This window comes from Pygocentrus nattereri, chromosome 20, assembly GCF_015220715.1.
Source record: "Pygocentrus nattereri isolate fPygNat1 chromosome 20, fPygNat1.pri, whole genome shotgun sequence".
Taxonomy (NCBI): domain Eukaryota; kingdom Metazoa; phylum Chordata; class Actinopteri; order Characiformes; family Serrasalmidae; genus Pygocentrus; species Pygocentrus nattereri.
Genome location: NC_051230.1, coordinates 19,337,392 through 19,353,253, shown reverse-complemented (window position 1 = coordinate 19,353,253; position 15,862 = coordinate 19,337,392). Strand labels below are relative to the sequence as shown.

The 15,862-nt window shown below is 38.2% G+C and overlaps 1 protein-coding gene across 2 annotated transcripts in view; it reads right to left on the bottom strand.

Annotated features, from left to right (window-relative positions):
• The window catches only part of kank1a (KN motif and ankyrin repeat domains 1a), a 75,088-nt gene that overhangs the window by 34,560 nt on the left and 24,666 nt on the right, over positions 1-15,862 (bottom strand). Inside the window, exon 1 of one of the 2 annotated variants that reach the window (XM_017695519.2) lies at positions 11,245-11,338. The exons of the other annotated variant lie outside the window; for it this stretch is intronic. The gene's annotated coding sequence lies outside the window, so the exon portion shown is untranslated. Of the gene's footprint in view, positions 1-11,244; positions 11,339-15,862 lie in introns of those variants that run through there. 2 annotated transcript variants of the gene reach the window in all.

Here is a 15,862-nt window from a genome sequence, read left to right as displayed (position 1 = left end):
TTGTAGTCAGTTTTCATAAGATTTGTATGATTTCAAAACACTGCAGAGTTTACTTTTAACTACAGGAGACAACAATGACAAAGCCTGGATAATCTGGGTCAAAATGCAACGTTGCCAAGGCATACACGCAAGACTCTGTGTAGGGAGAAAAGCTGGTGGTCACCTTTGTTCTTGTTATTTTGGTTGGTTTATTTATTTATTTTTTTTTTTTTTAAAAACACCAATCTTAAGCCACAGCTACCACCAGTTACTACACTCTTAAACATAAAGGTGCCACAAGCGGTTCTTTGGAGTGATACCACAGAAGAACATTTTCGGTTCCCCAAAAAGCCGTTTTTAAAGAATGATTTTTGTATATATGATATATGTATGAAGTAGCACTTCATACACCATGTAAAGCTCCTATATTAGTGGTCTAATGCTTTAATGTGACAAATTATTAACTTCAACTAATTTTTCAAATGATTTTAACTTATTATCCTAGTTTGACCCTTCAAATCATCTGTAGTTCCACCCTGAATCCCACCTGTTGTTGCTACGACTCAGCAACTGTTGGCCTTTTGTTCAAATATAGTTTGTAAATGGCAAGTTCTTGGTCAAGGTTTTTAACAACCATTGCCAAGACATGAATTTGGTATCAAAGTACTTTGAGTCTGAAGTATGATTTACAAGTAAACTGATGCTGGCAATATCAGTAATGAGTAACGTTAGCACCAGACAACACTTTTGTCAGGTTACACTGGGCAGTGCTCAAGGGAGAACTACGGATAAAAGAATACACAGCAAACTAGCAAAAAACAAAAGCAAATAAAATGTAACAAAGTGGTATGAGTGCGAGTGGGGACAATAGTGAAAGAGTTCGCGCTCACTGAACATCGGTAGAGTGAAACTGGAAGTTACGATCATCCTTTTTCATGATCACCATGCGTTTACATGCCTTCCTGTTCATTATAGAAAGTAATAAATAGTCAGATGAAGCTTATTGCTCATGAGAAAATACACTGCACTTTAAAAAGGACTTTGCTTGTTCAACTTTTACCATAAAGAAACAAACACAATTAACTGACAAAGACTCAGTTAAAAAACATCAACGCTTTTCTTACAGATGAATTGGTGACCTAAAACACTGAACATAAAACATTTTACCGCAGCGGCACATAAACATAGTTCCATTCAGCACCTTTCCAACACTGTTTGCTTACACAGAGGCACAGTGCAGTACATATGGAAAGGCTGGGTCAGTGCTAGCTTTACCATCACACACAGTAGAGCTCTTTCTTTGCCTTTTAAGTGCTCGGCAATGAAACAGGGCTCCATTCTAATCTGGTACCTGAGACCAGACGAAAATAAATGTGGGTGCAACACTAAATGTAATGAGGTCAAATATAGATGCCAAATGTGGGTTAACTAGCTTTTCACTCCAAGAAAGCTTAACAGCTGTTTTATCTCTGATGTGAAAATAAACATGAGGGGGAGGGAGGCGGGCTTGGATTCCACCAATCAGGAGGCTGTATGGTGGCCTCTGACCGTCTCGTGCCAATCATGTGACACACAATCATTCTCTCAAGTGCCAAAGTCCACAGCTGGAGAGTGACCAGTATGGTGGGCGATACACAAGGCACCACTGGTGCAACAGTGACGTCTGAGGTAAAGTAGAGGCACACAAGACATGTGCAGCCCAGACAGAGGCTGAGCGCACAGCATGTCTTGCCTCATAAATTCCTGAAGGAAGAACAGCGGGAGGAAGGAACAGAGATCATAAGATCATGTTCTCAGAAGAACACAGAGCCAGGACTTAAAGTGACAGTTTGACCAAAAAAGCCAGTTTACCCAATTCACCTCAAATGTGGTTGATAAACAGTGCATGTCTTTTGTTTGCTTATTTAGTTTAGTACTAAAAGCTAATATGGTTAACAAGTTATGGCAGCTTACAGCCACCAGTTTGAAAGCAAAGTTCACTTTACTGACATTGTTATAAATTGTTACTCTTACTCACATTTTTTTTCTAGAAAAAGGACCAAAAAGGACGGACAAAACTAAAGCCTCATAATGGCTGCTACTATTGGTTGTCAGCTATGCACTATTTTTGTTCAATAACTACATCATACAGTGTATGAAAACACATAAGCATGTCAATTTAAGATTATTTACAATATGAAAGTATGTTTGAGATTATATACAACTCAATACAGTTTATGGCCAGTGTGTGATGGTTTAGGCATGCAGTTGGCAAGAGAAGGTCTAATGATTTCTGGGAACTAAAAATATGTTTTATTTTTTATTTAACTGAGTTATCATGCTTGTTGTAAAAAAGGTTAAAATCATTAAATGCCCAACAGAAAATGCAATCAGATGTAGATAGATGCAGCCAAGCTAGCTCTCTCATTAGTTTGGCCTTCAGGAGCTGGACAGAGGGACTTGCACTTTAGATTAACTACCTACATAATTAGAAAATGACAAATGGAACTAACCAATCAGTTTTCTTTTTTCCCCCCCCAATCAGTTTTATTTTGTACAACCTTTTACATTTAAAAACCAAACTATATTAGATTTTAGTGACTCCTTTACTTTAAATACAGGGCACCAAACAAATGCCATACAATACTTATATTATTTTTACCAGGAATGTCACACATACTGTGACATTCGGAAAAGAACGCCTCTCTTCAACAGTAATGGTTTGCCACTGAATGAGACCAAAAGAAACAAAAAACTTCAGTTCGAGATGTTAGTGCCTAAATGGGAGCAAGATAGAATCACGAAAAAATGCCAAAACAGATTAATTACTAACTCCTTCACCCGCCCAGAAAACACCCAAAAAACTGCACTGTCCTGCAAATACATTAAAAGCTTGGAGAACACTGGTAAATGGCCACTCGATGACGTCACCATCCACCACACCTAAAAACACACAAAAACACAAGAGATCTTGGCAAACATGCATCATTCAGCCCTGACATTATAATGATGAGGATTAGCATGTACAGACAGATGTGCAACAGACCAGATAAATGTATGCAGTGAAAACTGACCAAAAGTCTCCAGGGTACCACATGCAATGACTCAACACTGTTTGGCAAACCATGACAGGGAGGGGAAACGGCTTCAAAATGCTACTTCCTTTCCCGGCTAATTTGTACAAGAGTATACAACAGTTTTAGCCTGAAAGCAATTAAATAGCCTAAACTAGTACAAACACAGTAAACACAACAACTGGTAGGGAAACAAACAAACAAACAACCAACCAACCAAACAAGTATCAAAGGTGCTCTATGGATTAGGGGTTGAAAGTTTAAGAATAAGTGAATATCACTGAGTTAAAAAGCCTTTATGGCTATGGACGCAAAATCTCAATGCATTTTTAATGTAAGCCTTCAAACAAGACAGTAACAATTTATAGTGAACACAGGTGCTGCAATTTCTATTTGATTAGTCACATGAGTTTGTTTGAGAAGAAAAGAAAAGAAAAAAAAAAAAACACAACTGTCTATTAATGAAATCCTAGTGTGCCAATATCATTTCAGGACTACAGAAAGTAGCTAAAATGAACATTTTCATAATCTAGACCAGATTATAGTATTTATTTCAAGAAAAGCGACATGAAAACGACAGTACTGAGAAACAGATTCAACAATACCATTTTTCTGTTCACACACATATGGAGACTGAGTTTCGACCTATACTGATATATACTTTCTTTATAAACATAAGGCTACAAAATGAACTGATTTTAAACAAAGCACGTTAAGACAAAGGCATACCACTTTCCTGACATTATCTCATTCACTTTGTTTGAACTGTTCTTTAAAATGAACTTTAAATCTGTGAACTCTTTAAAAACTTGGAATAATGGTACACAGGTATACCAAAAACCAGCCAAAAGAATACAGACACATTCTAAATCAAAATTTCTGTACACCATGAACAATTTACAACTTTAAGCTTTTCATAACACCATGTCTCCAAGAAAGGAAGCACTATCTTTGCACTTGAGCACCAGGCTATGTCAGAGGGTATTTTCACCTCAATACGGATGACTGTTTAAAAATAAAAGGACCTATTGAATTACAGCAGTAATTCTGGTACATCAGAGTTGCAAGATTTATACAACGTAGGCTTTCTGCACATTTGGTCTGGACACAGACGGATTACATTAAGTTACAATGTGCATCAGTGTTGACTCTCCACTTATAATCCTTTTAGTACAGCATTTGTAATCCATTTGAAGAATGACCAGATTTAATTTGAAAACAACTGTCTCTACCACTTTGCTGTGCATGTTCAAAGTATCAATTGACCAATTCATAACAGTTAATTGATATCAGTGAAAACACTGAATAACAACAGGCTGTAATGGTCCATGATATATATATTTAAATTTGAATACAGATCAAACTGCACTTACCGTTCTCTTTCATCCTAAAATCCCTCCAGTTCAGCTACAGGTAGGTGCATGGACTGGTCTGACCATAGTCTTGCACTAGTGCAATACCCTATGTGTTACATCCAAGATTAGACAAGTTACTCAGATGACAGCGAAACGATCCAGGCCCTATATCAGGAAACGACACATCCAGTCTGCAACCTTAAAAAGGCTCCCAGGTAGAAAGGCCAAATAGACACATCAGACCAAAAAGAGACTAGAAACAAATAACCCTAAAGTCCAGTAACTGCGAATTAGGTTTGCACAAAGCTTATAACCTGCAGAAAGTTCTTTAACTGTACAGTCATCCTTGTACAGTTTGTGAACCCTTTGCAAGCTCAAGGTGACGCCCTGAACACACCTACATGAACACCCAGATCATAAAAGAGTAACAGTTGTTAAGTTCAGACTTGATTATGAGAAGGTTCATTTAAGTTTAAGATGCAATCACAGGAAGCCCAGTTTCCTTCTTTTACAGAGGGGATGGTCATAAACTACCCTACTGGACATGTGGGGCATGGATTGTCTGGGTCACACGACATCTGTCACAGGTTCCTGCTTATGGCAATAGGAGAGGTGTTGTATAGTGCCACATAACAGTCCATTTCAGACTCAAAACTTGGGTCAGGCTCAAATAAAACTTTGTCTGCCTCAGGTCGGACTCATAACTTAGTGCTATGAAGAGTAGAGTTTATTATGAAATCCACTTCATTAAACACAAAAGGTTACTCTAAACCTTTTCCACTGTGAAAACAAGTACACCAGGTGTTATTAGGCATTTTTAATGAACAATAAATTGTGTGTACATTCAGTTGTTACTGATAAATTTTATAAATATAGTTCTGGCCTATTACATTCCTATTGTAAGTTGTAAATAAATGGAAATGGGTCATTTTTTAAAAATAATGTCGGGAAGATTCAATTGGCAATCCAGCCATAAATACTATACTAAATACATAAAACACTACACAAAAGTAGGTGAAAACACCTCACAAAGTTCTAGAAATTCAGATAGTAAAGAGAAAGTGGCTACACTGAGATGAGTTATCATCAATCCCTGGAGAGAAGTGAGCTTATTAATGGGGTCAGCTACATTCTACATCTTCAAAGAACCGAGGGCAAGCTGGCATGACAAGGCAGTCACCTGACAGCTCCACCGTGACGCTTCACACAAGCAGAATACTGCAGAATTTTGCAAGTCTATGCAGAGCACTACACTTAGATAAGCTGGGGTAGAGAGGAGCTTTAAACTGGTAGAATGTAATGCTTCAGACAGCTATTCTTCATCCACAAATACAACTATGGTCATGCACATACAAAGGCCCAGTTCTCTTACAGAGGCACTTCCTGATGTTCCTGTGCAAATATTTATGCATATCTGAGATATTTTCACTCTCTTCGTACCTGTCACAGCCTGCACATCACTCACAGTGTCAAACTGCTTGCGTGTTCATGAGAGAATAGACAATTCAACATTCCAAGAAGTCACACCTCCCATGATTTGCATTGACAGTGGTGGGTGTTGAATTTTTTCCTATTCTGCTGCGCAAAGCAACATCCAAGCTATGATATTTAGTTCTGTGAATTTTGAAATAAGTGGAAGACACAAACTGGTACTATCTAATCTACTTGAAACCGATTCCAATTTTTATTAAGGTAATTTCTTTTAGGTACGACATGCAACTCAACATTTTGAAGTACTTCACGATCAATGATTCACTGTAAGTTTCACTAATTCATCAAGTCTGCATCATGCCACCAGTACTCAACATACTGGTTTGAAACTGTTAAAATGTCTACTGACTGGTAGAAAATAAGCTACTGCACATCCTGATTTTCCTGTCTCTCCTCCCTGCTTGCAAATGTAATAATTAGCTGACTAGAACACAAACTGAGGTCATTCAGATTGCATTTAGACTTTAAGACTTAAAGATCTAAACTAATGTGATGTTTTGGTCACTAATATTGATGTTAAAAGAGCTAAAAACTATGATAACTAAAAATATCCAGCTATTAAACTAGCTATTAAAATGAGTGCTTCACTGTCTGATAGGATGAACTTTTCAACTGTAACTTGTGAAATGATTGTGGGTGCTCAACCGCTAAATTTCTCAAAGATCCATTAGAATAATCAGTTCTCTAAACACTTATTTTATAACTTATTTACAGCTTAAGTCATACACATTCAAACACAAAATGCCATTGTCATTATTAAAACAGCTAATACTAACATCACTTTATATTATCATCATCATCATCATCAGTCAAACCCTAGTCTTGAGAATGACACATCTAGTTTACAACAAATGTGTATATTGTATAATTCAGGCCTCTGTGGCTTTATAACTGTACTTCATACTGTCAAGTGTGAACCATGACCAACTATTTCAACCACATTATCCTGACAAAGAGACTTGAAAGATTGCTGAGTGTAATGTGAAACCCCAGGTTCAAAGGGCAGGAGAGGTGATTAGGAAGAAGTCCACATCTTCAGAGCTGTTCCAGTTCGTTCTGCAGTGCTTTGGTGTGGGCTGCAGGTGTGCCCATTGTTAGCACACAGCGTGGAGGCTCTAGGCACTCTAAGAAAATGACACAAAGCCCAAAAGCCTGGAGGACCAGTCTGTGCGATCAAAGCCATCCTCAGAGAAGCGTTTTAGGAAGACTGAAGGTATATGCACAAGTGACCAACAAGTACCTCTAATGTATAGACTAAATCAGCAATGAAGAAAGTATGTCACATGGCTAACAACAATAGTAGTAGCCATGTCAGAGCTTGAAACAGCTTTGTTATACAGCGTTAGCAACAACAACAGCAAGGGTAACAAAGATTTCTTAATAACTCAATGATTGGGGCAATGATGTTAGTGTTGAGTTAGGTATGTTAACTCTTAGCTTTTTACTTCCATTACTTGTTAGCTCCTTTAGCACTATAGCAGCTGTGTAAAACTAGAGAAGCAAATTTCAGACATCAAACACGTTTTGGCTGATTGACTACATTTGTGACAAGGAAAAGGCTGTATATTTGGTTTCTGGCTGTAGCTTTGCATTAATTACAATATCCACCTGCTAGCCTTTCTATTAGCAGCCATTGTGAAAAGACTGAAATCTTTCACCAGCTTATTAGGTGTTTATTAGACAACAGTCTTGAATAAGTGGCGGTAAAAACTGCTATATCATTACACCCATCTACCACACTGTCCTACCCATCAATAGCTATCATTGTTGTTCAGGAAGACAAACTGGCAGAAGACTGACTGGCAGCTGGAGTTCATTAAGCCAAGTTTGCAGGGGTATGGCCTGAGCTGAAGAAGAAAAAAAAAAAAAAAAAAAAAAAAGGCAGAGAGGGGGCTGCACACCTGTGCGTTCACATTAACTTCTGTTTGGCGGTGGACATGGGGGCCTGATCTGGGCCAAAGCTCCACTTCTTAGCAGCACAGTAACAACCAAGCTTTTATTACTAAAGCAGCCATGCAGAGTCTTACCCCCACCCACCAACCCTTCTGATTCCAACATCAAAGCCACATAATTATCTCGACAAACGAAAGGAAAAGCAGTAAGGTGCCAGAATCAAAGCAAAGTGTTTCCTCTCTCCATTCTTTCTGCTTTTCTCTTGCTTTTGATTTAATGCATGCCTTAAATTACCTTCTTGCCATTAAAGATATTGAAGGTTTTTACTCTCAGAGAGCCCAAATATTAAAGCAGCATAAATGTTTTCAACACTGCAAGGCTAGACTGGTCATCTTCCAGGAGACACTAGGTTTTCTATTCTTCAAACCTAATGAGCAAGAAGTTAGAAGCGGTTTTCATTTCAACGTTATTCCAACAAATATCAGGATGGCTAGCAGGGCATCAATCTTGACAATTCCCTAAGCAAGGCATTTGGGATAGCAGCCTTCAGTTATGTCAGTTATGCCTTTAAAACACCCTTTAAAATGAGAATACACTCAGGGCAAGATATGGCAAAAATATAACATCATAAAACTGATACTTGAAGTAATTTTCATGACATGATCAGTTTCAAAATATTCTTTTTTTTTCTGAGGTTAGTGAAAAACTTGAAATGGACAGTAAAATAGTAGTAGTACACTGAAAGAGGCTACAGAAACAGTACTATATTTAATGACTTAATTTATCACAATAACACTATCATATAATCATACAGGCCTCCCTTATATTACATTACCTGACTCCTCTGAGGAATGTGCATCCAGGGTATCCAAACAGTCTGTCATTCACTTCTTAGACAACTCAAACCCTCAACTGTTACTTACAATACTTTCTAATTCTAAAAGCGACTATGCACTCAAGGCTGCATTAGGCCTTCAAACTGAAGAGATACTGCCTCTGTAAAAAACAAAGTAGACTCAACCCCAACATAGGCCAGCTAAATATACACATTCATTTGAGCCTAGGAGAGAAAATGACTTAATCATTACCACAGCAATGCAAAATAGAATCGTACACACTGTAAAGCCTATTTTTGTCATTATCACTGTCAAGCCTAGACATTATAGCCATAAACAGCGGCCTTAAGGGAGGACTTTAAATATATCTAAGTGGAGGAGAAGGGTCTGTTTATCAGTCAAGTGGGCATCACTTGCACATTCCGAGGACTGTTCCTGTTCCTATCCTTCACAACATGCTGGTACTTAAAAAACAGGATAACAACGGTTGTGCTTTCAGATAAAGAGATAAATAAAGCATTAAACTGAACACCTCAATGGTAGCCATAACAGTGCTGGTAGTAGAGTAAGACATTCAATGTGTATTTGAAAGCCAAACTGAATATGTCAGCTACCAAGATTAAAAAAATGCTCCATCTTATTTCCCTTAAGTTAATTTAAATTCTAAAGTAAATTCTTATTTGCTTAAGATTATCTACATATATTGAATATAACAGAAATTTTAACAAGATATTTTATTATGTATTACATATATTTATATCCAAGTATTAAAATACAAATCATGTTATATTATAGCTAAAATATTGCTTAAAAATTGAGGAAGCAACCTTACTTTGCACAAACGATCTCTCAAAAGACTGTAAAACGATCAGGATATGTTTGATGTATGTGTATTATAGTATAAGTGATTTCACAAAAGGAACCTTCCTACTCCGTCCACTCTATTAGAAGTTAAAGCAGCATTCCTGTGTAAAGGGCAGCCACATTCCTTTATATGCAGATCCTGAATGTGTGGGGCAGATCCCCTGCAGGCTATAAGCCTATTCTATTTACTTCACTGAGGAACGTCACTACAAACTAAGCTAAAACATGCAGAAAAACAATAGTTTTCTATTACGAATAAGCAGCAGGATATTTTAATTTGCCTGGCGACAGTTGAATATCCAGGGCTTGAAGGCTGAGGATTAGAACGCTGGATTGGAATTCTCCTGATTCCAGAACAACCCTAACTCTAATTTAGCAACTCGCTTTATCTGTTCAAGCATGGCTAAAACCATGATCTCTCTCACACACACACACACACACACACACACACACACACACACACACACACACACACACGAAGAACTCTCTACAGCTCAGAGAAGCTCAGGTCGAAGAAGGCCAACCTTAAAATTACTTCCCCAGAAAAGCAAAGTGATAGTCTTTTTCTGCTAAATTACAAGCCTTGGTAACAAAAAGACCACAACATACTTCATTTTTAATTTCCCAGAGCTATTCTTTGAAGACATTATTGTGATTTTGTCTGACAGGCTGAAAGTAAACAAGACGTGAGGGGAAACACATTTTTGCTAAACTTTAAAAGACTCCTGGAAGAGACCATCCTTCCAAACGAAAGAATGCAGAGAAGCTTTAGCAGTTAGTCTTCTCTTGCTAAAAGATACGACTGGCACTTTCACTTGTTTCTCACTCCCTTTTTCTTAAGTGAAAAGACAGCGCCAAAAAGCCTCAGTTCAGCCATTCTCCCTTAGCAGAAATACAGCTCGCTGATTAGGATCCTACTATCATTCACTCTATGGACCTAATGTTCTCTGACAATACACATGGTCTAATGCATGTTCGTATTAAAAAGTCCATTCCTGGCTTATTCTCAGACAACACTGCCACCTAGAGGTATGAGCTCAACATGAAAGTTAAGAGTCAGTGAATCTGACAGCCATACATACAAGTGTACATATATAAGCATGAATAATTTTATTTTACTTTTTTTTTTACATAAAATAAAAAATCCAGTTACCCTTTGCATTATGTTTAAATTTCATGATCAGTAGTAGAAATGGTAGACTAGTAGAAATTACTTAGGAATGGTCCAAAATTACTCAAAAACCTTGCTACATTAACTTCTATTACATTAAAGAGGAAGTCCACCAAATTCCAGAAAAATTCAGTCCTTGAGATGCAAACAGAGTTCATCAGAGTGGTTTGGTGTGAAACAGTTCACTGCTGAGACTCAGATTTCTTTACAGTGGTGGTGATAGAACTAGGGGTCACCATGTCCACAATGCAAATATAGCCTTTTTCTTTAACATCCAAAACCACCAGTGAACTTATCTACTGAGTCTTCTGAGTTTATACTTTATGGTCAGTGTCTCTAAAATGGAGCTCTTCACACCAAACCACTCTGACCTTTTTAAAAATTGGTGGAGCTCCCCCTTACCTTGTACTACATTAACTTCTATTACTTATTTCCCTTGTCTAAGAATTGGTAGATTTACTAACAATCTTTAGTGACATTTTAACTTAAAATCCTTAGTCAAAGCATCAACAGATGTCATAATACTAATTTAGCAGACACAGCGATTAGATTAGCTTTAACCACAGCCAGAAAATTAAACACTGAAAAAAGATCAATGCTACCTCAGAACCCATGAGCAGCCATGAGTGCTCTACATGGATGTGGCTGTTTCTTCAGTCACTGTGGATGAATGGAAGATGACCGAGGTGTCCAAAAAATAAATTACTTAAACACTATGCTCAACTCAGAAACACATTTTAAACTAAAGGCTTCTATAAACTGCTTAAAACTAGCAGGCTTTGCAATAGACAGCATGCAGTCAGAGTGAAGCCCAGGCTGACACTGCCTACAGCCTCTGGCCAAACTCACTCAACAATGTCCCTGCCCCCCTTCACTCCACACTGTGTACCCCAGAGACAATTGGAGGGAGGTGGTTGTAACTCTGTCACAGACACACACTCTCTGTCCCACATATACACACACACATGCACACACCCACTCCAAGTTCAAACCCTTCCTTTCTTTAGCTTTACCCTAGTAGGTTAACTCTACGCATCTTACTGCCTTTTTCCTTCATTCTCTCCATCCCTTTTGTCCCTCCTTCCTCTCTCTTTGTAATCTGCTCCCCTCCATCCAACTGCACACTTGACCAAGGACAGGCTGGAGCCAGTTATTTATTTAGCTCTCCACTGGAGCCAGGCAGACTGAGGGGCCCAACACTGGTTCTCCAGAACCCATAACGCTCTGATATCAGATGAGAGAACAACAGAGAACACTGCATATAAAACACGGTGAAACAGTAATGTGACATGATTAAAAACTGGCCTGACATCTGTTGTATTACAGGAACTCCACGATTCATCACAGAACTACAGAAACACTCAATCTGGAGCTATGATTTGTAATTAAGCTCGCATATTTTGTTGGTTAGAGTACTCATTTGAATATTGCCACCTACTGCTGTATCAGTATTACAAAGATCAGTGTCATAATAACAGCTGACAAAGGACACATCGCGCAGCCCTTGGCTATTAACTATATTAGCCTTTTAACACTACTCTAAAACTGAAGACACAAACTTCAGTCGTAGCTGATCAGAGATCTTATGATAAAAAGAAAATTACTTTTTCTGGTAAAATCATGGCTTTACAGGCCCATATCATGGAATATCAAATTAAAAATCATATCTATCTTACTATGTAAGATTTCCAAAACATATAGAAAATAAGCTGCAAAAACAGTCTGTTTTGAATTTACTGTTTTTGTGATACCAACACATACACGCATATTCACCTATTTGGCCTATTCATATGAACACACAGTGAACATGAAAATGGGGTGAATGCAGTTTTCAGCTTTCACCACTGACATCTAGTGACAGTAGCAGTGTCTGCATGCTCCAAATCCTCAGTGATTAAGTCTTAAGCTTTTCACTTTGCTGTTGCTTATATTAGTTTGCAAGTCGTTGATTTATCCAATTATCTCCTTCAAGCTCTGTCGAAAGCATCCTTTGATAACTTTTGATCCTTTTGATTACATTACTGATATTGCCAGCATCAGCAGTGCTTTTGCTTGTAAATGATACTTTAGATTTTACACACTTCAGCACTAAACACACAGTATATGGAAACTTTCATGAAGTGAGCTATCTATAAAATCACCATTTAAAAGCTATATTAGAACAAGAATGCTACAGACTTGGGAGTCATAGGAACAGCACCTAAGCAGCTGTAAATCAGGCTGGAACTATGGATGGTTTAAGGGGTCAAGCTATGATAATGCATCCATAGTGTTAAAATGAAAAGAAAAATTAAGATACAAGCCCTCTAAGAAGTTAAATCAATTCATATGGAGTTCTCAATCTGGAAATCTATCTTGATGTTCAGCTGGTAGTCAAATTAAACTGAAATGTTCCACTTTTCAGTGCTCAGGATACAATGGTCTAAATGTTTGCTTAGCGCTAAGAAATTCCAGAGGCTTTAATGGGCTGTGTGACCTTCAGAGGCTATCCTGGTTGACCCTGAGATGCAGGCTCTTCTCCTTTTTTAAAAAGCAACTCAAAAAAACAAAGAAATGAGTGTAATTAAAATGACATGTGACAAGCACAAACTTTTTCACCTCAGAGTTCAAACACTTGTAGCCAGTGACCTGTCAGCACACTGGATTGACTGGTGAAGTGTCTGCTTACCTCAACTAAAAAACCCATACAGACCAGTGGCCAATTTAATTGTAGACAGCAGCTCTTTTGAAAAGGTTGGTTTTTGCCAAAGACTGATTAGCTTGGGTTGACCGCTTTTAAAATTCAGAGGCCTGCACTAACAGAAACAGCAAAAGATGCATGTGTCTACTGTTTATTGCTCTGTATATTGATTGTCTGGTATTGTATAATACTTTATTGTATTATAATATATTCTGCACTCTTTCCACACTGTTTTGTATCTGCTCTCTGTGTAGCCCTCTGTAATGTGCTGCTGTTGAGTGTTGCACCGTGAGACTGAAGAACAATATTTTGTTCCACTGTATAGTTATACTGAGAAATGACCACTTGCCAAACAGAGACCATCAAAGAATCAAAATACATATGCAAAACAAAGTAAACATGATGCTAACAAGAGAACAAGTAATATAAACACAGGCAAATGGTGAGTTTTGTCGAGATGCTTAAAAGGCCCTTCTAGGTGACGGACACAGCCTACGGTGGAAAGAAATTCGGACCAAATGCACTTTGTCAGGCTTAATTAAAAGTGAGTTCAAAAGGAAGTGGGCTTTGTTCAAGCACCCCACATGGGTTGGTCAGGCATTAAATGGTGCTAATGAGAGAGGGAACATTTTGGAGGGATTAGGCTGGGAAACAGGAGGAATAGGTCAGTGCATCCCTTAAACTTAGACCTAAAGCCCCTGGAGCAGTACTTAACTCCATGACAGGCTAGCACACAAAACTGTGCCTGAAATCGGCAGCGAGGAGCTTCTTGTCACCATGACTGCTGACCCTAGCTTAATGAGCAGCTTGAGAATTGCTAGCTTTGGCCTTCAAATGTGAGGTTCAGGCTTTTCTAATAATGCACTGAAGGTCACTGAAATATCCAAATAGAAGGTTTGTATGACCTGGAGAACTTCTTGTGAAAGTATGTGAATTCACCCATTCCCTAGGCTTACCCAGAAAGCCAGCAACTAGAAAGAAATGTGTCAGATCTGTCTCCCAAAGTGTTTCCTCAAGTGTAGCTTTGTGGCTGGAACATAAACAGGCCTAACCACAGTGGACCTCTGTAGAAGAAACACATTAGCATTTTATGCAATCACTATGACACAGGACCCCTTCAGGCCTGCTTCTGCATAATGATGAATCAGCTCTTTGCTGTGCGACTGGTCCCATTGTTTTCAGCTTGAATCCATATTCCACATCCACGTCTACTGTTTATGCACCTCCATCTGCTGGGCACAGAGCAGACCAGCTGTTCGTCCCAGTCTCCAGCACTCTCCACTGGCCTCAGAGAGTGGCGAGCTCCCCCAGCAGTCATCACTGACATCGCTATCCTTTTGTCTTCAGCCACGGAGGTAGCCCGGAGGGACATAATGAGGTGACATCATGGTCAGGAGTGATTAAATACCCTCTTTGCTATTCAGATGGGTATCAGGCATGACGATGAACGGGGGTTGGGTGATGCTGTTTAGGACCAACCGACATGAGGGGAAAACATATTCCCATGGCTACTTAATAGTCATGTGCTATCTCAACCTGAAAGCAAACTGGCTTGAGAGGTTAAGGGTGGGACCAGCAAAGCTTCCGATTGCTGAAGATAGCTTTGGTGTGAACAAAATGGAAAAAAGAAACGCACTTAACTATAGCAGTTACGCCTTGACAAATTTCGGAAAGACATGTTGATATCGTTATTTAAATAAATTCTTTGAAAAATAAAACAAATAAAACAGTTAATACATGGTGGATGTCGAAATGCTCATATAGCTAACAAGGAATAGAAGCATACCCCCACTCTGCAAAGTGCATACATAAAGGCTGATATGAATGCAATGCAAATAAACAGCTAAAAAGGTGTGGTCATACCAGTTGCGAAAAATCAGGCATGTATGAGTGGTCCTGATGTGATCTGGTTTTGGATGAAATGTATAGTTCAGTGAATGTTAGCTGACTTTTTTCCATGTGAAATATTCAGACGCTTCAAAACCTTACACATCAAAAAAGACACTTTTTTTGTATTCAATAGGTTTTGAAATTAACAAAAATCAGAGGGCAAATAAAATATAGTAAAAAAAAAAAAATCACTTTATGAATGCAAGAGATTCACAGTTGCACTTGTGTTCAAATTAAGTTACTGATGTCAGATAAAATCACACTGATAAATTAAACTCTCCTTACATCACCTAGTAAGTAATCTATAATGGATTTGCAGTGGTTCCTGACACTCATGACATACTATCTACAAAATTCTGAAACCACATAAGTATGTGTATTTGGGATAATTTGAGTGCAGATGAGGCAAGTGTTACTATTTCAGTATGTTGTTTTCATGATGCTAACTGATGAAGCATAAACTTCCACTACTTGTTGGTCTCATAGCTCCAGTACAAAACTGAAGAAGTAAACCTCAGACATCAAACAGGTCTTGGCTGGTACACTATAATTATGTGCAATGAAAAAACATTAAATCTGATTCAGAGCCAAAAACTATTTTCCACACAAATTACCATTTCAGTATCTAACAAAAGCAAGGCCTACTTATT